This window comes from Delphinapterus leucas, chromosome 13, assembly GCF_059928025.1.
Source record: "Delphinapterus leucas isolate spDelLeu-1000000601 "Yukka" chromosome 13, BTC_Dleu_Yukka2, whole genome shotgun sequence".
NCBI classification, from domain to species: Eukaryota; Metazoa; Chordata; class Mammalia; order Artiodactyla; family Monodontidae; genus Delphinapterus; species Delphinapterus leucas.
This window is the reverse complement of record NC_143141.1, coordinates 37,964,933-37,988,946: the sequence shown is the minus strand read 5'-3', so window position 1 is coordinate 37,988,946 and position 24,014 is coordinate 37,964,933.

Genomic DNA, 24,014 nt, shown 5'->3' with positions numbered 1-24,014 from the left:
ATCTATAAGGGGTGACTGTCATCACCTAGAAACTTACACGTGACTTAATATCACAAATTCCAGGTCACCTAGAAACTTTTACCTCAGATGGTTTTTAAAGTTGTCCTATCTTGTTTCGTGATGTTTGCAATAATAATGGACATAATTTCCTTTATCCAACTTGCCCTAGGAGTAAGATGACTTTTCATTTATTGTCCAAACTGGACCGTAATTTGAGCGAAGGGTGCACTATGAATTGAGTACACTGCAGGTGCAGGTAAATGCTGTCACCTGACATTGGAGCATTTGCCTTAGACGTGAAGCAATTCATGATTATAGAAACTGAGAAGTCTTAAAATTCAAAATATTTTGAAAAGCAGTATGGCTTCCTTCTCCGGAGGACTTTAAGAGTATATTAAATAGCCGTGGGATTTTATTTCAGGAGTTTTCTCTGGATGCCCAGGTTTCAAATTCTAAGCTTGCAAAGACAGTTGTATTATTTAGTTCAGCATATCAGAACATGTTGGTTCTAAAAGCCCCACTGTTTCTTTATTTCACGTACTCTCCCTCTTCAGTTGAGGACTCCATCTCTTCTTTCCTGGATTACTGCCTCTCTGTAGGAATGGATAGGTCTGCAATACAACAGCTATCTGTAAGCAAGATTACTAGTAGTTGGTATATTCCCAGGCCATGCGCTCTCTCTTCTCTATAATAAATGCCCCTCTACCCACAACAATGGGGACTTAGGTCACACTCATATGTGACACAGCTTAGATTGCTCAAAGATGATTTTCACCAAGAGGAACCCTGACCCAAACTGGACCAATCAGATTCTAAATACTTTTTAGGAGTAGGGACCCTGGGAGGATGACTGGTCTTCATTGATTGCTTGTACTGAATCAACGTGAAAAGAGAGATAAGATGGTCATTTTTGGTCATATGGATGGGGAAGTCAATATGGTGTGAGAACAAGAAGAATAAAACAGATCTTCCAAGACAAACAGAAGTGGGGGGCTCATGCTGGAAAGATGGAGAAAAATAACTGAATCTCCTGCTCTTCTGGCCAGAGCATCTTCCCAATGACTCTCTTCCATGTGTCCCAATTTTGTCATCTCCATCACACTTATCAGTGTTCGAAATGATCTTTTAAACTTATTTTGTCATGTGTGTATTTTTTACTCCCGCTTGTAAAAGGTATTCTGTGATGGCAAGGACTTTAGTGTGCTCCATGCTGTCTCTCGGGCACCTGAAATAATGTGTGTACCGTAGCCACGGATACACTTGATATTTGTTCACTGAATGAACCCATGAATAAGTATTTAAATTAATTTCTGTTTCTTGGTAGTTCAAGAAGTGAGGGCCATAGAATGCGTGATAAGGTCAGAAGGAAAATCAGAACATGGGGCATGACTCAAACAGTGGAGACATTGTGGGGATTTCTTCACCAGGCTGAGGTCCCACTGTGATTTTTGAAAGAAGATGAGGGGGGATGTGATAGGGAGGAAGAAGCTCCCAAGGTGATATTGGGGAATTCAGAGGATAAGCCCTCCATCTGGCAGTTTTGCTGGGTGCTGCCCTGTGTGTCAACCCAGCCAGCTGCCAGGGGAGCCTGAGAAAACAGAAGCTGGAGATAACAGAAGACTCGGGGCCTTTTCCATCAAATGCAAACTTTCACACCTGTCAGCAATCAATCAAGAGGTTTATGGGCCTGCAATATTTACACTCTAATTAAAAAATCATAAAGCAAGCACCCTTTCAGGTTGCAGAAAAACAAACTCCAGAACTTCGATAGCCGCGCTGTTAATCACTTACTTCTAATGATTCCGCCCAGCACTGATGAAGCATTTCCTCAGCCCCAAAGAGCCGGTGGGAGAAAGTGGGATTGGCACCAGAGAACAGCCTTCACAGGTGGCCGGAAACTTTCCAGTTTAGGGCACAGTCTCCATCTGGCGCTTGGGAAAATATTTTTGACACACCTAGTTGGCAGACTGTGTTTTTCCTCTGTTTCCATGTGGAACTGAAGGTCATTTACCATAACGTAGATACGGAGGTGGCATTGGGCACCTTGAGTTGGGTTAGTGGTGGACAGAGGATTCAAAGTAGGGGAATAAACTACCAATGGAGGCGTCAGTCTCACCATGAGCACCTGGAATTGCACACCTGGGAACAGGGCAAAGTTGAAGTTCACCTTCATCCTTTTGGTGTCTCCTGCCCATCTGGTGGCTCCCTTCTCCACCCAGAGGCCAGACCCACCTGTTGCTGTTGGCTATACCAAGTAGCCCAGGATGGTTCTTGGTGCTCCTGCCTCCTTTGCCTCCCTGCCACCCTCTCTCTCACTGTTCCCTCACCTCTTTCCAATTCCAGGGGCCTTGGTCCAGCTCCTGGAGCGGACAGAGCTCTCTCCCTTCCAGGGCTCTATTCAAGCTCTTTCTTCTCACTCTTCACATAGAGCATCCCTTCTCACTGGTCAGGTCACCCGTCACTTTAGAGTGGCCTGCTCAAATTGGAGAAGCCACCTCTGTATTTTGTTTGTAAAACACCCTATCTTTATCACTCGCAGCACTTTTCACAGTCAGTCATTAGATGCTTAGGCCTTTGTCTCCTTCTTGAATGTCTGTCCCTTTCGCCATGTTTTTAGTCCCACAAGAGCAAGCACCACCTCTCTTTTATTCACCGCTGAACACACAGTAGCTAGTACAGTGTTTGGCAAATAGAAATTTAATATACACTTTTTGAACGAATGAGTGCATGAACAAATGATTGAATGCCAATAAATCACACTTTCCGTGACGGTAATGTGGCTTTCCAAGATGACAACCAGGATGAAAGTTCCAGAAAAAATTGGTCCCTATTTTGTTTCGCTGTCACTGCCTAACCTGGGTTATACAATATACAGTTTGTTTCCTTCCCTTTTTAACCCCGAAGGGGATGCCAATGGTGGGAACTTCAACGGCTGTAGATAAGAGGGTGAAGGCCACGTTTTGGCAGGTATTAATTTACACCATTTGTAAAATACTGCTGGGGCTGGTGGGAAAAGTCCCGGTCCTGTGTTCAGTAGCCCTGATTTCGAATACTGCCTCTGATATGCATTAGAGGAAGTTATTTTACCTTTATGAGCTTCAGTTTTCTCACCGATTCAGTAAGGATGAACTGAGCTACTGTATGTAAAAGTCCTTTGCAGATGACCGAGAAGGCATGATTATGTTGTGATTTTCGTGACACTCACTGTAAAGCTTCCTGCCTTAAGGGTGACACGGGATGCCCTGTTTTCAATCTGGGTCACTAGGTTCACACATTCTCCTACCTGCTTTCACCCCCTGGCCAGAGTCTTCTCTACTTTTGCCCTCTCTGGTGGTTCTCCCCTGTTTTTGTACTCCAACCCCATGCTTGCCTTGGATTCTGGCCATTTGGTCGCTTATAGGAGGATGATTCGGAGGCCTCTGGGAATATCACTGAAAGCACTAACCCTACCACCCTCCACCGTTCTTGTTTCTTGGGCTGTATTAGTTTTATTAGCAAAATAGCACAGGCCCAGTGAAATGTAATGGACTTCTACCTCCAAAGATAATGAGAGCCCCATTCACTTGCCAATTCAACATACATGTGACCACAAAAAGAAACCAGTTTTTATGGGCACATGCTCCCAGCACGGATCCCACTGGTGTGGTGCTGCTCTGGCACTTGTGAAAAAATAAACCCTGGGAAATCACTGGGTTGCAATAGGTTTCCCGTCAAACACAGGAAAGAAACAGCTGATGTCTGAATTTGCTAAATTCTGTTGATTCAGGGAGAGGGTGATGCGCACAGCTAACGAGGGAAACATTCAGGTATGTGAATTAAGGCTTGGAAACAAAGTGTGGGTTGTAATCAGTGCATCCTATATTAGGTTCGAATCATTATTTAGTGAGTGCTTCCCAAAGAAATTAGAAAAGAATCCCAAGCCTACCCGGGCTTTCTGATTCCCCCTTCTCATTGATGTAATGTAAAAAAATACCCATTCCTTGCCTCTTTTTCAATTCTGGAATTTATAAGTAATGCTCAAGTGACCTTGATCTCATGTGAGGCGGAAATAAAGCTGATATTATTATCTCATCTACATTAATGTGAAACCCTGCATAACAGAGAGGTTGTGTGATTTATCAAAGATCACACAGTGAGCCGCTGGTGTTATCATAGTGCAAATGTTCACGTTCTCACCTCCCTGGCAGTAGACATTTTGTTCTCAGGGCTGGACTAGCTCTTCAAATCCTCATCATATGCCTTCCCTTCCTGGTCTGTTTCTGAGGAAAATACACACATATTCACACACACCCACACCCACACCCACACCCACTCACCCATATACACAGAGGCACACAGCCCTTGACCATTGAAAAATTGTCCCAAAGAGTTCTATCACTATACCTACCCATCTCATCCATCCCATCAGTCCACCTACCCACCCTCCAGCCACAATTCATCCATCTAGGGTTGCCAGATTTAACAAAAATAACGGGACACCTAGTGAAATTTGAATTTCAGGTAAACAACAAACAATTTTGTAGTATAAGTCCCATGTAATATTTAGGACATGGTTTAACAGAAACTCATATTTCACCGGGTGTCCTGTACCTTGTGTTTGTTATCATTGTATAGATAAGAACACAAGGCCCAGAGAGTTGAGTAATTTTCTCCCATTTACTTAGTGACCATGCTGCTAAGTTTTAAAGAGAGAGTTTCTGTGACTCTGCTTCAAGTATCAAACTCAGTGTTTAAATTCAATATTTTAGACTTAGGGCATTTGAAGACCAATATGGTAGGCACTCTTAGTCACTTACCCAATTGCCATTCCCATTGCCTTATTTCTTCCTTGCTGGAAGACCCCAGTTTTAGGGGTGCCCCTGCCTAGCCACACGTGTGTGCAGGGAAATGGTCTCCTGCAATGAATTGTTATCATGTGATTGGTTTAGGCATCAATATATGTCCCCTTCCTGGCCAATGGGATTTGAAAGGAAGTACGCAGAGAAGTTACTGGAAAAGATTTTTCTTGCTAATAGCACTGTGTACGTGGTGAAAATGCTTTTCTCCTCTGCATGCCTGTAATTGTCTAAACATCATTCTTGGGAGGACTGCAGGCACTTATACAGGAAGGGAGAACTCCCCAGTGACTTCTTTTTCCCCAGAGGCTTGGTTTTATTGTATTCTCTTTCCTTAATGAGATGTGATAAGCTCGGGTGGCACTACACAGAGTCATGTGACAGGGCAGAGCTGCCGGATGGGGAGCTGGGTGTTGGGAAAAGCCATCTCTTAAGGCATGGCTCGTTCCTGCATCTCACCCCCTGGCCTGCCTCACTTCCCTCAGTGGTCCCTGAGAAGGTAGCTTATGGGGCAGCGAAGTCTAAAGGCTCAGGCACTGATGGGGTTGGGGAAGGGAAGAGCCTGCCAGAGAAACACTTGGGCCAAACTCTGGCTCTGGGGCTCCACCTGGCTTGACTTAAGAGTTCCAGAAGCTCTTAGGAGATTGGGATAGCCTGGGAGGAGGCTTGTCTCTCTCTGTTACCCTCTCACTGGTCAAGCCAGTGAGAGGCTCCCATCTGTATCTTCCTCAGGTAGGGAGGGATGATGAACCCTCTCTTCCACGTGCCTCTCCAATCCATCAGCACTGCGTCTGGGGCAGAATAACATGGAGTGGACAGGGAGAAAACATCTGCATCCTTGGGGATTGTTGAGCTACTGAGTTTCCTGCAACTGTCTTCACTCCACATTTCTTATCTTGTGAAATAATAAGTCCTTTTTCTATGTAAAAACTCTTGGTCTACTGCCTGCAACCAAAAGCATCCTCAGCGAGACAAAACACCAGACTGCACGGAAGAGATGGATTGAATGGTGTTCGGTGTTCTTTGATCCCTACAAAACTACACACACACCCTCAACATATTTTGGGTAGAATTTCAGTGAAGAGGACTCCTGTCACCTCAAACTCTTGGTTTCCTAAACTGTGAGTCCTAAGTTTGTTTTTCGGGCAAGGGCTCCTTAGGTAGCCCTCCCTAATAAGACTTTCTGAAAAGGTATTTTCTCCTGGAAAACTGCAAAGGAAAACCGTGTCTTGCCCATTCGTGCTACTTTTCAGAGGCATATGGAGATCTAGGTTCCTTGGACACCTGCATGAACTTACTATACTGGCTCTCAAGTTAGCATCTCTCCAGTGTGTTTTTTCCACATCACACGTGGAACATTTTTAATAAACAAATGTTTGTTGAATTTGTGCTCAGCTATCTGGTAGGTCTTTTTATTTTCAATTTCTATTACTGTATTTTTTATTTCCTTTTTAAAATTTATTTTTTATTGAAGTATAGTTGATTTACAATGTTTCAGGTATACCCCGAAGTGATTCAGATATCTCTTCTTCTTCAGATTCTTTTCCCACTTAGGTTATTACAGAATATTGAATAGAGTTCCCTGAGCTGTACAGTAGATCCTTGTTGTTTATTTTATGTATAGTAGTGTGTATCTCTTAATTCCAAGTTCCTAATTTAGACCCACCCCCATATCTGGTAGGTCTTGTAGGCAACAACAATATGTAGAGAAACTGACCTCAAGGTGATTGTCTACTTTTTAGGAAAATATAATAATAATAAGTTCATCGATTTAGAATTTTTAAATGTTTTCAAAGACTGTATCTTATACTGAGCAGCACTTTAAAAAGTTCTCAATTTGACAAGGTAATATAATACATGGAATAACAATATAAAACTAATATATTTTGAGCTAACATTTAAGGCATATATCAGTAACTCTCAAATTTTGCAGAACATCAGAATCAGGAGAGCTTGCTAAAAATTCAGATTCCTAGGCTCCATCCCACACTAGGAGTTTGATTCAGTAGGTCTTGAGTGGGGAACAGAAATTTGTTTGTTTTTTTAAAAATGTGCATGTGATTCTGATGGTCCATAGACTATATCCTGAGGAACATTTAACCCATAAGGATCACAATTATTAGCCAGAAAGTGGTGAGCCCAATGTTGGCTTAAAGCAGAAGAGACCTGTTGCTGATCCTGAGGGTTTCTTGAAGCCGGGAGAGGGCCTGTGCGAGGCAGCTGCTCTTCAGAACTCTTCTGTTCTTCAGCAGAGATCTCTGACATTGAGGAGATGTCTTGGTGGTATTCAGGTCCCCTCAAGGCCTGGGAAAGGGGTCTGGGAGGCAGCTACGCCCTACAATGGCCCCCCTCCTCAGGAGCACTCCCCAAACCTGAGGAGACTTCTTGCTCGCCTTTAGGGCTCCCCAAGGACTGGAAGGGCACCTTCTAGGCAGTAGCTTCTGAGTAATCTCCTCTTTAATATCAGCGCTCTCTGAGCCTGAGACGATCCGGTGCTTGACTTTAGGCCCTGACAAAGATTTGGAATAATGATTTGGAGGAAGAACCCACAGAAGTGTAGCCCTCAAGGTCAGAGTTTTCTGAGCCTGAGGCTTGCTGTACTATAAACCTCGTGATAGACTGGAGGGACCCATGGAAGGCAGCGTCTCCATAGAAATGCACCCCATGGCAACAGCACTCTCTGGACCTGAGAAGATGTACTGGACTTTATTTCTCACTAAGGATGAAGCAGGACATCTGGGAGGCCGTGGCACCACAGAAACACACCCCATGACAGCAACACTCTCTTCAGACACCTTCAGTCTTTGGGCCTTTAGTCTTCAGAGAACTTCAGGCCTCACCCCTGGCTGGGAAGAGTGTCTGGGAGCAGGAGCTGGAATGAAGTCTGAGAGTCAACAGATCCATAGAAATGCTCCATCAACATCAACACCCTCTGGGCCTCAGGAGATCTGCTGCTCCACCATTGGTCTTATCAGGGACCTCAGCCCCGCTGTCTGGGAGGCCAAGTTCTTTTTACACACTGCCGTTGCAGGAGCATTCCAGCTTTGCTTTATGTCACACTGTGGACACTTACAGCTCAGTCAAGGATAGAAAAGTGGCTAAGGAGCCTGTGTTTGTCCAGCCATGAAATAGGCCAGTTAAGCTGAGGCCTAGAGAGAGAGGCACTCTCTCTTCCCCGTCAAGCACCCAGAGGACAGAACACATAGCTTACAGCCCTGCTGCTGTAGCTGCTGCTTCCATCAGCACTGGTTTCTCAGATCAGCTCTAGTCTGGAGGGAGCCTTGGAATTAGCTCAACATCCCCAGCTCTGCCCACGGTAGGCCTGTCACAGACAGAGCAGCCTTTTGCTCCTAGAGCAACGTCCTGACATTAGTGTATGCATGACAAATAATGCCTTTGGAGTGTAAATTATTTAAGTTCGTTAACAAATAGTATATGTATCTGTTACAGTTAATTGACTCACCTAGAAGTAGACTGTGTAATGTCTAATGAAAGGAAACTTATAATAATAATAGAAGACTTACTATGATACTGTGATACTGGTCCTCTTTTAAGAGCTTCTACATGGAGTACTGTATTTTTAAAAATTTATTTTATTCAAGTATAGTTGATTTACAGTGTTGTGCTAATTTCTGCTGTACAGCAAAGTGATTCAGAGATATATTATATATTTATATATATACACACACATACACGTTCTTTTTCATATTCTTTTCCATTATGGTTTATCACAGGATATTGAATATAGTTCCCTGTGCTACACAGTAGGACCTTGTTGTCCATCCATTCTATGTATAGTAGTTTGCAACTGCTAATCCCAAACTCCCAATCCATCTCTTCCCCTTGGCAACCACAAGTCTGTTCTCTATGTCTGTGAGTTATTTTCACAGATAAGTTCATCTGTGTCATATTTTAGATTCCACATATAAGTGATATCATATGGTATTTGTTTTTCTCTGTCTGACTTACTTCATTTAGTGTGATCATCTCTAGGTCCATCCATGTTGCTGCAAATGGCATTATTTTATTCTTTTTTATGGCTGGGTAGTATTCCATTGTGTATATGTACCACATCTTCTTTATGCATTCATCTGTCGATGGACATTTTAGGTCGTTTCCATGTCTTGGCTAATGTGACTAGTGCTGCTGTGAACATAGGGGTGCCTGTATCTTTTCGAATTAGAGTTTTGTCTGGATATGTGCCCAGGAGTCGGATTGCTGGATCATATGGAAACGCTACTTTTAGTTTTTTGAGGAACCTCCATAGTGTTTTCCATAGTGGCTGCGCCAATTTACATTCCCACCAACAATGTAGGAAGGTTCCCTTTTCTCCACACCCTCTACATGGAGTATTGTATTGAATTTTCAAAGTAACTCAGGGGCAGACCTTTTCAGCTTTAGCACTATTGACTACTTTTGTCCTAATAGTCTTTTGTTGTGAGGCTGTCCTGTGCACTGTAGGATGTTTAGCAGCATTTCTGGTCTCTACCCCCAAGATTCCAGTAACATCTCCCAACACCCACCCCAGCTGTGACAACCAAAATTGTCTCCAGACCTTGCCTAATGTCCCTTGGAGGACAAAATGGCCTCAGCTGAGAACCACTGCCCTAGGAGGGAGGCACACTTGCTAACCTTTTTTTTGTATATGAGGAAACTGAGGCTTAAAGGGATTGAGTATTTGCCCAAGTTCAGACAGCTATCAAGGATAAAACTTGGGGTTTAAATCTTGTCTGTAGAGTCTGAGCTCTCAACCGCCCCTCTGTATGTCACAGAGCGATCGTCTCTTTTAACATCTGTAGTCCTGCCAAGTTGCCCAGGATACTTCTGGCAGTTTCACAGTCTTTGGCTGCCCATTGGCCGGTAGAAGATTTTGCATTTCTGGAGCCACGATCACTGGAAGACTTAACATCAGTTCACATGCATCAATGTCTCCTTCAGAGAGGCTAGGGATTGTGAAAAACTCTTTAAAGTTGTTTCTACCTGGGATTTGGGGGAAGCTTAACTTTGTCACACCCAGAGAACATTTTTTTTTTTTTTTTTTTTGCGGTACGCGGGCCTCTCACTGCTGTGGCTTCTCCCGTCGCGGAGCACAGGCTCCGGACGCGCAGGCTCAGCAGCCATGGCTCACGGGCCCAGCCGCTCCACGGCATGTGGGATCCTCCCGGACCGGGCCACGAACCCGTGTCCCCTGCATCGGCAGGCGGACTCTCAACCACTGCGCCACCAGGGAAGCCCCCAGAGAACATTTTTAACCACCTATTTTAACCACCCTGTTTAATGCTTGATGGCTCACTTCCTAAGGTCTCAAGTGCTTTTTTATGCTACAGCTGCTATAAGGATCAAGGAACTGACATTTGCCAAGTGCCTGGAGATCCTGAACACATGATTCTTCCACAGGGCTTTTCTTTCATTTGCCATCCAGAAGGTACATACAACTAGTAGCTGAAACTCACTAATCACAACCAGTAAAAAGGCAAGGAGTTCTGGCTTTAGAAAGTGTATCAAGTACCATCTTGACCTCTCAACTGTGTGGAGCTCTAGGTAAAGGGGAAAAGTACACCCAGGTACTGAGTCCATAATGACAGCAGTCACCTACAGGCTCTTTGCTCAGGACTTGGTGAATTTGATTGGATGGATTTCTGGCTCTCTGGTATTCTGTGCCTCTCAAAACAGACTTTCGTTTAGCTTTATTTTTCTGGGTAATCGCATCAGTGGTATTGCATTTTTGCTCCAAAAACATGCTCTATCTAATTCTCATAATCCCAGCTCAGTGAGTGGTTTGTACATGTTATTTCAAACCCATTTTCCCACCAGCCTACCATTGCCAATGTTTTTTTCACTATAGGATCATTCATTGAATGTGTGCGTTACCTCATGAAGTTTGTCTTTACCATAAACTGGTGAGATATGTCATTGTCACTGATAAACTGTCAAGGGGAGGCTTACTGAAACCCTCCAGATCCCATATCCATGCCTGGCATTTGTTTTCAAAATTCTTCTTATCCAGGGTATAAAGAGATAGTCTCAATGGAAAGGCTAAATAATTTTGTTGAAATACCCGCAGTCAACTAACCCTGACCAGTGACTTTTGTTTGAAACATATTTATGCTTATTTAATACATGTTAACTCTGTCAGGTTAAGAATTTGGCTTCAGTTTTCTGGTTGTGTTTTTAACCAGTCTGATGAATGTGTGGTGATTAATGGAGATGGGATGTAGGGAAAGAAACAAGGAAAACAGAGACCATGTTTGTTTTGGCCTTGACAGCCCTATTGTTCAACCGTCCAGACATTCATCTCTTGACTCCAGGATGGTGTTTGGGGTCTCCCTGCAACCTACCTTGGGTCCACATGTCCCTGTATTTCACAAAAGCATGAGGTAGGCTGAGCAGATGCAGAGCTGTACTCTGATGACCAGTGTCCTGGTGACACATGGCAGGGTCCAGCCTCCCACCGTTGGACTGGGATCTCCACTCTCATCTGGTCCAGCCAGGACTGTTCCTCCTGTTTGTGATTTACCAGTCGTGGGAAAACTCCAGTGCTATCCCTTCAGTGTAATTCTTCAAGGAGATGTCTCTGACGGTGGAGAAATATATGTTGCCTTTTATGAATAAACAAACAGAAGAGACCAGTCCCCGGTCCTGCAGGATGTCAGCAAAGGCTTTTGGTGGAAAGGATTTATAATAAGCTGGCCGGAAAATGCACGGGGCTGTTAGTTTGAGTCCTGGCCCTGGATATTCTTCTCAGCTCCTATTCCAAGTAGGTAGCAGGTCTTTCTGCTCCACTGACAGGGGCCAGGGAGAGCAGGGGTGGGATTTGTGTTGGTGGCAGAGAGCAGGAGTTGCTTTAAGAAAACTCCCTTCCGATCTTTGTTTTTTTTTTTTTTTTTTCGGTACGCGGGCCTCCCACCGCTGCGGCCTCTCCCGTTGTGGAGCACAGGCTCCGGACGCGCAGGCTCAGCGGCCATGGTTCACGGGCCCAGCCGCTCCGCGGCATGTGGGATCTTCCCGGACTGGGGCACGAACCCGTGTCCCCTGCATCGGTAGGCGGACTCTCAACCACTGCGCCACCAGGGAAGCCCCCGATCTTTGTTTTTTTACCAAGCCTGAACTGCTTGTAGCTATTACACAGGGGAAATGGGGAGCCATTTGTATCAGGGGTACGAGATGAAGAAGATCCTGCCCCCATCTTGTCCAGGTTGAGAAGCAGATGCTGTCTGTGTGAAGTGAGACCTGTGCCTTATCCTCCAGCAGCGCCGCCTGAAGGCGGCGTGGCCTCTGTTCTTCTCTGGGAGGAAGTGGAGTGTAGTGATGTAGGAAAGGAAGTGCTGTGTTGAACAGCCCAGACTCTGAAGCCAGTACATCTTGGTTAAAATCCCAGCTCACCATTGTGGATCCAATGGGCCTTGTTCTACCCTGTTTTCTGTACCTCAGTTTACTGATCTGTAAAATAGAAATAATTATGAAATAATCTCACAGAGTGCATGTGAGGATTCAATGAGTGCATTTATGTTAAGATACTTAGAACAATGCCTAGTGCATAGTGAGCCGTCCATAAATACCAATTACTATTATTCATGTTTAAAACCAATCGATAGTCCATGGACAAGTTTAACATGAGATCAGCAGAAGCTTTAGCCTTCAAGTCCCTCCTGCTCTTGGACAGAGAGGATTATCTGGCTGAAAACAAAGCAGTCCTTCCCTCACTTTCTGGGCTTTATATTAGCTTCCAAGATTCAGGAGAAGCAGAGTCCTCCCATCCCACATAATTCTGAGTTTGAATTTGCCAGGACTCCTTGCAAGGTGGAACAGTAGTTCAGATCTTCAGTAATTTAAAGGAAAGAAAAAGAAAGGTGACATGTCTTGCACAAGTTTTATTACAAATTTCTCACCCATCCACTAATAATGGGTCACCTGCCTATTCTCTTTTCATACAAAGAAAATTCAAGGTGCCCTTGAAGGAATTTATTTAATTCTAGAGAATTAATTATCTAATTATAGAGAAGGCTGACAATGCAGACAAATGCAGTCTAGGAGACAGGCTTCAGTGGAAGAGGGAAAGAAATTTTTTTCTAGGCAGGAGAGGGCCAAGTGGTGTGAAATAGGGAATAAGGGTCATTCACAGTCACGTTAACATGAAAGGACAATCCTTTCAGCAAATGGTGCTGGGAAAATGACATATTTACACAGAAAAGAATAAAGTTGGATCCCTACCTTACACCATATACAAAATCTTAACTCAGAATGGATTAAAGACTTAAATGTAAGACCCAGAACTATAAAACTCCTAGAAGAAAACATAGGAGAAAAGCTTCATGGCATTGGATGTGACAATAACTTTGAAAGCGCAAGCAACAAAGGCAAAATTAGACAAAGAGACGAAATCGAACTTAAAAAAAACCTTATGTGTATCAATGTATACTATGAACAAAGTGAAAAGACAATGGAGACACTATGGAGTGGGAGGAAATAGTTGCAAATCATATGTCTGATAAAGGTTAATATCTAGAGCATACAAAGAATTCCTACTACTACTCGACAACAAAATAACAAATAATCTGATTAAAACTGAGCAAAGGCTTAGAAGAGACATTCTCCAAAGAAGATGGATAGATAGATAGATGATAGAGATAGAGATATATAGATATATAGATAGCCAGCAAGCATATGAAAAGATGCTCAATATCACTAATTATTATAGAAATGCAAATTGAAACTATAGCGAGATACCACCTTACACTTACCGGGATGGCTACTATTAAAAACAACAAACAAACAAACAAACCAAAAAAACAGAAAATAACAAGAGTTGATGAGGATGTGGGGAAATTAGAACCCTTGTGCACTGTTGATGGAATTGTACAATAGTGTAACTGCTACGGAAAACAGTATGGTTGTTCCTTAAACCCTAAAAAAAGAACAGCCATGTGATCCAGTAATCCCATCTCTGGGTATATATACAAAAGACTTGGAAGCCGGGTCTGGAAGAGATATTTGCATAGCCATGTTCAGAGCAGCATTATCTGCAATAGCCAAGAGGTAGAAATAGCCTAAATGTTCATTGATTGATGAATGTATAATCAAAATGTGGTATATATACAAAATAGAATATTATTCAGCCTTAAAAATGAAGGAATATTGTCTATGCTATGGCATAATGCACTTTGAGGACATCATGCTAAGTGAAATAAGTCAGCTACATAAAGATACATACTGTATGATTCCACTTATATGAGGTACTTAGCATAGTCCAATTCACAGAGACAGAAAGTATAATGGTGGTTACCAGGGGCTGGGGAAAGGAGGGAATGGGGAGTTGTTCCTTGGAAGTGGACTCTGTGATAATGAAGATGGTACGGGAAGTTTAGCATGGGTCAGGATGAACTTGGGATCCATAGCCTGCCTTTTATTGTACTGCCTGCCCCGTTCCTCCATAGCCATTGAATGAGGGCTTCCCTGGGAAGGGATGTGCCTCGACCCGTTGGCTCCCACATTCAACAGAGGCAGTGTTGGAAGAGAGTGGCGGGTGGAGAGCAGTCAGTGGATGACCTTCCCCAACAGTAGGGGAAATAACTCCGTCAATGATGCACCAACCAGAAATCATGGTAGGAACAATAGCCACTGCCCAGACCAAGTGTTTGGTGATTATAGCTGAGACCAAGGGAGAGGAGTTGTAGGTACAAAGGGTGCTCTTACAACAGTGGAGGAAGAGGCACCACAGGACTAATATAAAGGCCAGTTGGAAGTGCCACGCATCAGCATTATCCTTCCTTCCTCCCTCCCTCTCTCTCTCCCTTCCTTGTCCCTCCTTCCCTCCTTCTTTTCTCTTTCCTTCCCTCTATCCCTCCCTTCCTTCCCTTCTTTGCTTTTGTTTGTTTTTTCCCTTCATCACTTCCTTCTTGTCCTTTCTCCCTCCTTTGATCTTCCCTTTCTTCTATAATCTTTGTTTAGAAACTAAATGACATGCATCTCCCAACGTATCTTCCTACCTATACACTACCATGGTAGACATAGACTTGTGCCTGGAATTAAATGTCAAATGAGGTCTAGACATGTACCTTTCCTCACATGGACCGTCAGTCCCTTTGGCCCAGAGTGGTGGCTTGATAGTTGTTTGTTAACTACTCAGTAGAGTCACATGAACAATATGACTAAATTGAGAGATCACTAATGTCTGTTACTCGCTAAATTTAGGTAAATATCCCCTCTAATAACTGGTTAGTCAATAAATAACAACTCATTAGTTTACTTAGAATGTATATATTACCTGAGCCTTCCCCCCATCTTTCCCCCAAGATAACCCCATTTCTTGATGATATGAATTCAAACAAGCCCATGTTTACTTTTTCTTCAGAAGTAAGTTTTGCTCAAGAACTTAAAGGGAGATTTCAGAGGTTTATTCAAACCTTATGTTTGAAGCCATAAAATTAATAAGATATAGCATTATGGGTTGCAAGTCAAATAATTGAAAGGACTAGACATCATTTATAATTTCTCATTTATTAACTAATGTAACAAAATCAAATGTGGACATTAGCAAGTATCCAAGTAAATTATAATTTTCATCTCCATAATAGCACTTCATGCCCCTCGGCATACTATAGGCTCTGACATTTGGGGTTATGGTTACCGATATTTTTCTTTAATTTACAAGAAAAAGAAGAAAGAAAATTCTAGAACTGCCACCATGTGACTCTCTGTTTTTCATTTTTAAGAATAAACCAGAGCAAAATCCTCTTTACTGAATCTCTCAATAAAAATATGCTCAAAATTACCTCCAAAGTGTCTTTTTGGTATTCTTCAATTTAGGGCATTCTATTATTGGGTTAGGTGAGTTAGTCAGTTGCTTCTAGTTGATTTTAAATATTCCATTTATTGTTAGTTGCAAAATCTAATAGAGTTGGGTGTGTATCTGGACTCCACCACTGTGAGATATGTGATCTTGGGCAAGCTATCTGATCTCTGTCTCCTTCTATGCAATGGGAATATCGCTTACTTCATAAAGATGTGGTGAGGATGTAAGTGGCTTAGTGCAATGCCTGGAACAGAGTAAGCTTTAGATTAATATTAATTATCAGTAATAACAGTGACATTCTTCTTATTATTAAACAAAGGAATGAGAGTAGGTATTCCTGTAGATCCCTTTCAGTGTTAAAATGCTATGGATTTATGTTCCAGACTAAACTGACTTAAGATTTGAGAAAATTTAAATAAGATCGTTTTTTGAGGGGAATTAGCCCACTCCAAGTAGACTGAACTTAAAAAAAATTCTCTGACATTGATTTTTGGATATGCATAAAGCAAATTTCAAGCCATTGTTCAAAACCAGTTTCAAAGATTACCATTGAATGCCACGTCACAAACACGTATCTCATGAAAATAAAATATAGACCACTTATTAAAAACTGCCCTTAAGCAAATAATCATACTTTAAAAAATTAATCCTAAAAGTCATGCCTTTACCTTTGGGTTTCAGTTTGACTTAATGACATAGACATAACCCTGTATACTCTTTACTAATGCGTCTCTTTAACCATTGACTTGTCTCTGGTATCCATGAGAGCCCAGTTGGGAAAATCAACTTGGAAGATTCTAGGGAAAGGGAAAATATGAAAGGAAAAGTATACACACACTCACAGGCACACACAATTTTTGGAAGCTGGACTCGTACACAGCGAAGGCCTCTGAGCTTCCTTGAACCCCAGTCAGAACAACTCCAGCCCAGGGTTCACAGTATCTTGTGCAATGTTGCTGAGCTTTTGTACGACTTGCTTTAAGACTCTAACAAAAGTCTAGGCAACTTGCTGTTGGAGTTTCTCAAAGCCACAGCCGTTCTTTCTTGCTTTTAATGAAATTCCTTTCTATTTCTCCAGGTATGACTCCCCTCGGACCAGCAGGGCATATTTTCTCCTTGAGTTAGGACAGCTTATGACAAATAATGATGAGGAATCAATAGACAGCAGGGAAATATTGGGTGAGAGGCTGAATGAATCTCTGAGATAAATTATTGACCACAGGCATGGCTAGTTCTCCTTTCACTTATATGTTCCTGTGCCATCTCACTAACAACCTGAAAGAAAATCAAATATTTTGTTTGGGGGCTTCACTAATATCAGCAACTTTTACTATCTTAATGGCATTTTTATTGATCTCAGCTTTAATGGGAGCTGTATATATTTGATGTTGGTCATTTAAAGTAGAGGTGAGTAATAGACTTCCCCACTGAGGATCATAAAGCAGCTCCTTGTCTGGCAAGTACGGGAAGCAAATAGAAGACAGCATTTAATCTACTGTTCTACCGCAGTTATCAGGGACTGAGATGAAAAAAAATATTAAAATGTAAAGGTTGGAGCTTCCCCACCCCCATGGTTGCCCCCCTTCCTGTTGCCTCCCCCCCTTCACCCTTTCCCATGCTGACTGCTAGGCACACTGGTCATCAGCAGGCGAACAACAAAAGGCCATTGGCGCAATGACCTTGGCTGTGGCATCACGCACTGGAGGAAAGAAATGAAGCCATTAGACTGAGGCAGGAGAACAGGTTATAAATCAAGCCATTTCCAATAAGCTGCCGTAATGGCCATCCATCATTGCCAGCTCGGCACACAGCAGACCATGGAGACACTGGAGCTGCTAAAGCTGAGACATAAACAATAATAATCCGGGCTTGATATTTCAGCCCTTCAGGAAATTTAGGGACATTTGCTTTTCTTTTGTTTGTCAGAGGTGATATTTAAAGCATAAGATGTAATAAATAGAGGAGCGGTGACACGATGGGACAGTTTACAATCATTGCATTCTGGGTGTGATTAAAGGGAGAATCAAAAGTTGAATTCCAAAAACAGCCACTGCTTCTGGAATAAAAGAGCAGACCCCAAACAAATAAACAAAACATCACACTCTTCATAGAATGACAGCTAGATGTTTTTGGAATAGGTTGATAGGTCTCATTGCTTTGAGAATTACAGCATTTTCTGTTACTGGGGTAAAACACAGTAACCCTGGATCATGATTTTGCTTGCAGAAGAAAGAGAGAAAACTGGACAAGTGACTCAAATTCGTATTCGTAACCAGGTTACAAGTGGTTAATTGGAATTAGGCATGTAGAAGTTGTGCTTTTTAATAACATCATATCGTGCACTTCCAGTGGACAATTCACTATGGCATATGACCTTATGGCAAATATTTCAAAACAATGTTGTCAACATATTAAGTGCACTCAAGATTGTTTACTGTGGCTTTGGGGAAAAAATGCCAAGCAAAGAACTAGCTGTTCTACTATGTCTGGGTTTTTCTGAAAGTCTTTAAAATGATTTCCTTATGTTATTAGGATTTTATTTCAAAGCTGTGCCCATCAGATATGGCCATCCAGCATGTTTTTCCAGATTTCTCATTTCTACTCTACAGTGCTTGCCCATCTCGATCTTGATTTGATTATGCAAAATCTCCAGTCCATATTTTTTATGTTATATGATATTCTCCACTACAAATGATAATGTCAGTTTTCAAAAATATATTTCCAGTCATTAAAAGTAGATAAAGGGGTTGGATGGTCTTAAAATTCACAAGATGACCTTTATGAATTATGATGCTATTTCAAACCACTTGGTAATGTATTGGAGTAAACCTGTCTCGTACCAAAATCCAAGAGCAGCTAAAGTAAGCATAACTGAGAGGCATGTTGTGACAATAGCACAATGTTCCAAAGAGCAATTTTTGGAAATAACATGGAGAAACTGCAACTTTCCTACCAAATCGGTCATTGTACTTTTCAATCTCCCAAAGTATGCAAGTCTTATAGGGTGTTTGCACGATAGCTATAATGCAAATACAAGAAGAAAGTTAAGGTCCAGTCAAATAGTGTAGTAACTGAGGCAGAAATATGTGCTACATGGAAATGGCAATGCGTTTCAACAGAAATAAATTGGTTACAGACAATTAAGGAGATTCAGTCTCATTTACTCTCTTTTCAGCCTAAACTTAAGAGCCATAAAAAAGCAAAATGTACACCTAGATCCTTATATACTTTGGTGAGTCGCCGGTTTCAAAATAGAATGTTTTAATTATATTTTCAGAACTTAGTAGGGTAAGGTGATGTGTTCTACAACAGATCAATGTTGACAATAACCATTTTTCTTTCTGGCTGAAAAACAGGACTGCCGATTGCATGTTTGGGAACTGATTAAAATAGCAGCAAGATGCTTAATCAGATACATTTAAAGGTGTGGCATGTTTTGCTTCCAAGTATGCCTGGGACATTTGTCCATAATGAGTCCGTCTTTCCTGAAAATTTTTTAGAAAAATTTTTTTCTTAAAAGGAAAGATGTCTTTTGACTTCTTTCGCATGAAGGCAGAATCTGTGCCTGCTACTAGAAAGGGGAACTGAAGATGGATTTCTTTCCCTTGTTTTTGTGGCATCCTATCAAATTTGCCCCCTCAGTTAAATGGGGAAGTCTAAGGGAGATTGTCCCAGACTTCTCAGGAAAGTCAGCATAAATTTTTAATGGTTTGTCTAAATATTCCTATAATTAAGCATCTGATGATGTTTTAATACAAATGAAATAGGTTTGTTGTCTCATGAGCTGCTATTAGTCCTTTATAATAAATATTTATAAGTGTTTATAAATAAAATATTAATTGCCTGCAATGACATTTTAATGTGGTCCTAACCAACGGTGAAATGCTGTATAGCATCATGCTGCCTCACAAAATGTTTTGGAAGTTCTGACACTGCATCAGTACCACCGAGGTGGCCTATGGGACCGGAGTGGCCGTGGGAGGATTGCAGAGGCTACTCCTGGATAGAAGCAAAGACCCCCAGATGTTAGGATTGTTGGAAACACCAAGCCATTGACCAACTCAATGGTTTCCCTCCTTTCCTGCTACATAGACTGTCTACTAGAAACAGGAGCATCTCCAACATTACTAAAGCTTTACACGATGGAAGATTACATTGTTCCCTCTCGGGCACTTGTTCCAAGGCCTCCATTCTCTCTTTTCTCTGGCCCTCTGGGTGTGAGACCTTTCAGAAGGAAAAGGACAAGGCTTGACTGATATCCAGGCTGCTCACAGCTTGTGTAACTAGCTCTCCTAGGCCAAGGCCAGGTTGGGTTACAAAATGGTGATAAGGAGACAGGAAGAAAAGACTGTAAACAGCCTCTGCTAAGTTTTGATCTGGATAAGAAAGGAAAAATAAGTTAATGATAGCCTGTCTGAATTTTTTTTTTTTAGACTGAGTATCTATTATCCACCTGCCCAGGAGCAAATGCAACCTCTATGGGCTTCAAAATCTCCATCTGTGAACTAGGAAAATGAATGTATGCTATTTACATATTTTTTTAGGGACACTAATGAGGGCAACAGTTTATTTTTATTTATTCATTAATTGATGCAATTCATAAACTTCCACCATCTGCTACAAAGATTCAATTAACTAATTGTCATATCTCAGTTTACAAGTATAATATATTATAGAAGTGCTAACATGGAAGGGGCAGCTGGATGTGTGAGCAAGGTTGGATTTTTTCTTGAAAGAGTCTATCACACTTTTGCCTTGCACTTACCTTCAAGCAAATTGGAATTTTTTTTTTTGTTTTTTTGCGGTACACGGGCCTCTCACTGTTGTGGCCTCTCCCATTGCGGAGCACAGGCTCTGGATGCGCAGACTCAGCGGACGTGGCTCACGGGCCCAGCCGCTCGGCGGCATGTGGGATCTTCCCGGACAGGGGCACGAACCCGTGTCCCCTGCATCGGCAGGCGAACTCGCAACCACTGCGCCACCAGGGAAGCCCGCAAATTGGAATTTTGTGAATCTTCTGTGTTACATAAAAGGAAGTGTACGCAGTAGGCGAGGACAGACTTTGGTTATTGGCTTATTAGCCTTGGTGCATACCATCTAGTGCCTTGGAGGAATTTTCTAGTGTCTTTGAGCCTCAGTTTCTGCAATTGTAAAATGAAGAAGTTGAATTGGGTGCTTATCCTGGTAGGAATGTTAATAATACCTTACATTATGTAGATTTTTATTATTTAAAAAGTGATTTTGGTTACAATATTTAACTTATTTAAAAATCCATCTAAAAGGTAGGGAGTGAAGGTAAGTCTTGCAAATGCCAATCTGACAATTTTTGAGGGTCATGAGGCTCAGAAGAATCAAGATACTTATGTGCATTCATAGCACTAATGGGTCACAGACCAAGGATTGAAATTTAGGCATTCCATTTTGGGCGGTTTATTTGTTTTTTTTTTACCTTCAGGTAACATTGTTTTTCTAATTAGAGAGCATGTTTCGAATGCACTGTTTTCTAAGTAGGTGGTTTCCAAAAACTCTTTCAGCTCCAAACTTCTCTATTTCTAATGGATTCCTTTGGCTTTTGACCATTTCTGTGGCAGAGCGCTCTGAAAGGGATTCTTGTTCCTATAGGTCATTGAACATGGCAGCATTCGTTGTCATGGATGCAATTCAGTTGACAATAGGGGTCCGCGAGAAGGACCATGTAGAAAAGGTAGAAATATACAGTATTAATTTGATGTCCATGATGTTATAGTTGAGAAAGCTAGCATTATGAGGACTTGAAAATGTTTTTGGCTACTACTAAACCTTATTATTTACAATTCATTTCTTATGAGTCAAGTCCCAGTAATCAATGTGTAATCTGCCAATTGCACTGTATCAAGTTTCATAAAAGAGGGCAGTAAACATACAGGTACCTGTTGCACAGTCCCCTAGAAACCAATCGTCTGTGTGGTGCTCTATGAAATTCTGTTTTGATTAGGTTGTTACATCTGGGACAGAACTGCAAATAGTGTTTGGCGGAGGAAGAATGTGGGCCTGTATAATGCTGAGATTAGAGTCTGTCCAATAATACAAGCATGTCAGCTGGGACCGGTCCTTGTATTTATAGAGGAAAAGCCACTGAGTGAGGATTCAGCACACAGGTTTAAGGGAGGTAGTGTCAATTACTTTGGGATCTTTTGTGATAACACTGGATAGACCACTGAGAATGTGCCATATTTAATCTCTTTCCTGCTTAAGTGGACAAAATCATCCTATTTGGGCAGAAGGCACAGAGGAGGAAGACGGGCAAAAATGACCTCCTGCTGCAGACCCTCTGCACTTCTAATTTTTATGATTCTATGATGTGAGGGTCTAATTAATACGGTGACTTCTCAGAGTATTTCATGCTCTGTGCTTATGTAACTCTTTCAGATGGCAAATTATATGGCTTAAACTGCCATGCAGAAGGAGAAGGTAAGAAGTGAGGGAATAAAAGTAATGGATTCTTAAATTAATGGTAGGAGCAAAGGTATATTCTCAATGGTGGATTGAGCTCTGATGTCTTAAGAATTTGTTATCCTACAGCAGAATGACTTCCCAATTAATTCGTTTCTCAATCAAAGACTGTAGTTGTGAGGGTATAAGAGAATGAGATTCAAAAGCCATGTGTGAAATAATCACACACTAAAAGGGGATTCACTAAATTTGATACCCATATACTATGAATGAGGCTCTTTGTAACAGGTTGTATCCCTCGGATTTACAGATCTAATAAGCATAATTGACAGATCCTGCCTATGACCACAGGTGGGAACAGCTGGTAGGTACTTGCCAAGAGCAATACATTTCACCAGCTGCCAGTGGAGCTTGCCAAAGTGGGGTCACCATGGAGCAGCTGGTCTTGTGGATAGGAAGCTAAAAATCTGTCACTAGAACTTCCCGACTGTCACCTGCTAACTAATGTTCCAGTAGGTCCTAACTTAACAGGAGGGAGCAAGGTAGGAAAGTTCACACATTATTCCTGAGCACCTCGATGTCCAGAAAAAGTCTTCAGCCACCAAGAGGGCTGTTACTCTCACTGTGATGTCCCTGCAGTGATCCCACCATCAACATCAATCTGATTTTCTTAGCTGTGGCCTCTTTTACAAGGATGTACCATCCAATTGCTAAGGAAACTCCAGAGGTTACGCTCTTGTCAAATATGAGAAATCTGGAGACCTCCAAAGTGATGATTTGCCTTTGTAGAGGTAATTGTGGTTCTTTGAAAGAAGTTGGATTTTCTAGGTTTAAATAATTAGCTTAAATCTCAGTGTAATATGGTGTAAGATCTATGTGTGCTGCAGGAAAACAAAATTACATAGCACACCCATTACACGTTTCACATCTCGTCCTCCTTACCACCTCTCCTGCTTAAGGATTTCTCTCCTAAAACTTCATAATACAGTTATCCCATCCAAACTGGGTCAATCAGTGATTGAAATAAAACACAGAATTTGCATACTGTAATTAACAAGATGTCTTGTTTTCTATTAATGACCAATACACATTATGAAGCACATTCAAAAACGCATCCCTTGTTTCTTCTTGACTGAGATGGTGCTTCCCTTTACTTCACAGAAATTTATATAAATCTTCCGATCTGATCTCTTTTATGGGGAATTACTTTGATAGGACATAAAACAAGAGCAAAGAGTTGGCAATCTCTCTATGCCAATGAAGCCATTGTATCAAAAGTTCATACAGTACTGACCTAACAATAATACTAATAGGTTGTATCCGTTTTTAAGGGCACACCTCTATTTTTTTGCATATTCTGCTCCCTCTGCTTTGATTATCTACTGTGTTTTCATGAAACCAGATATCATGGAAAACTTCATTTCCTGCTAATCCTCCCTATTCAGGCAAGAGTTACATAAGGTTTCTCAAACACTGCAGTAGATGCTAGGAATTTTCCCTCATTATCCACGCTCCCCTCCCCCCTTTTCATAATAAAATCCCTTGAGTTTCAGCTGGCTGTCATGGCCCTCTTAGAAACTACATTTCCCAGATTTCCTTGTAATTCCATGCTCTTAAGTTCAGCCAGCGGGATGCGAGTGGAAGCGATGTGTACAACTTGTAGGTCATGTCCTGCAAAGAGGAAATGACTATGTTCCATCTCTCTTCCTCCTTTCCTGTGGGCTGGGACATGACCCTTGTGCTGGCGACTGTTGGCAAATGGCAAACAAAGAAGGAAGGAACCTGAAACCCAGCTGACCTCATGGAGCAGAGCTGTCTGCTGGCTCCAGACTGCCCACCTACATCTGGACAGAGAAATAAATACACTGCTATCTTGTTTGAGTCACTATATTTCTGTCTCTTTATTACGACAACTTAGCTCGATGCCCTAACTAACATATACCTTCCTCTTTCCA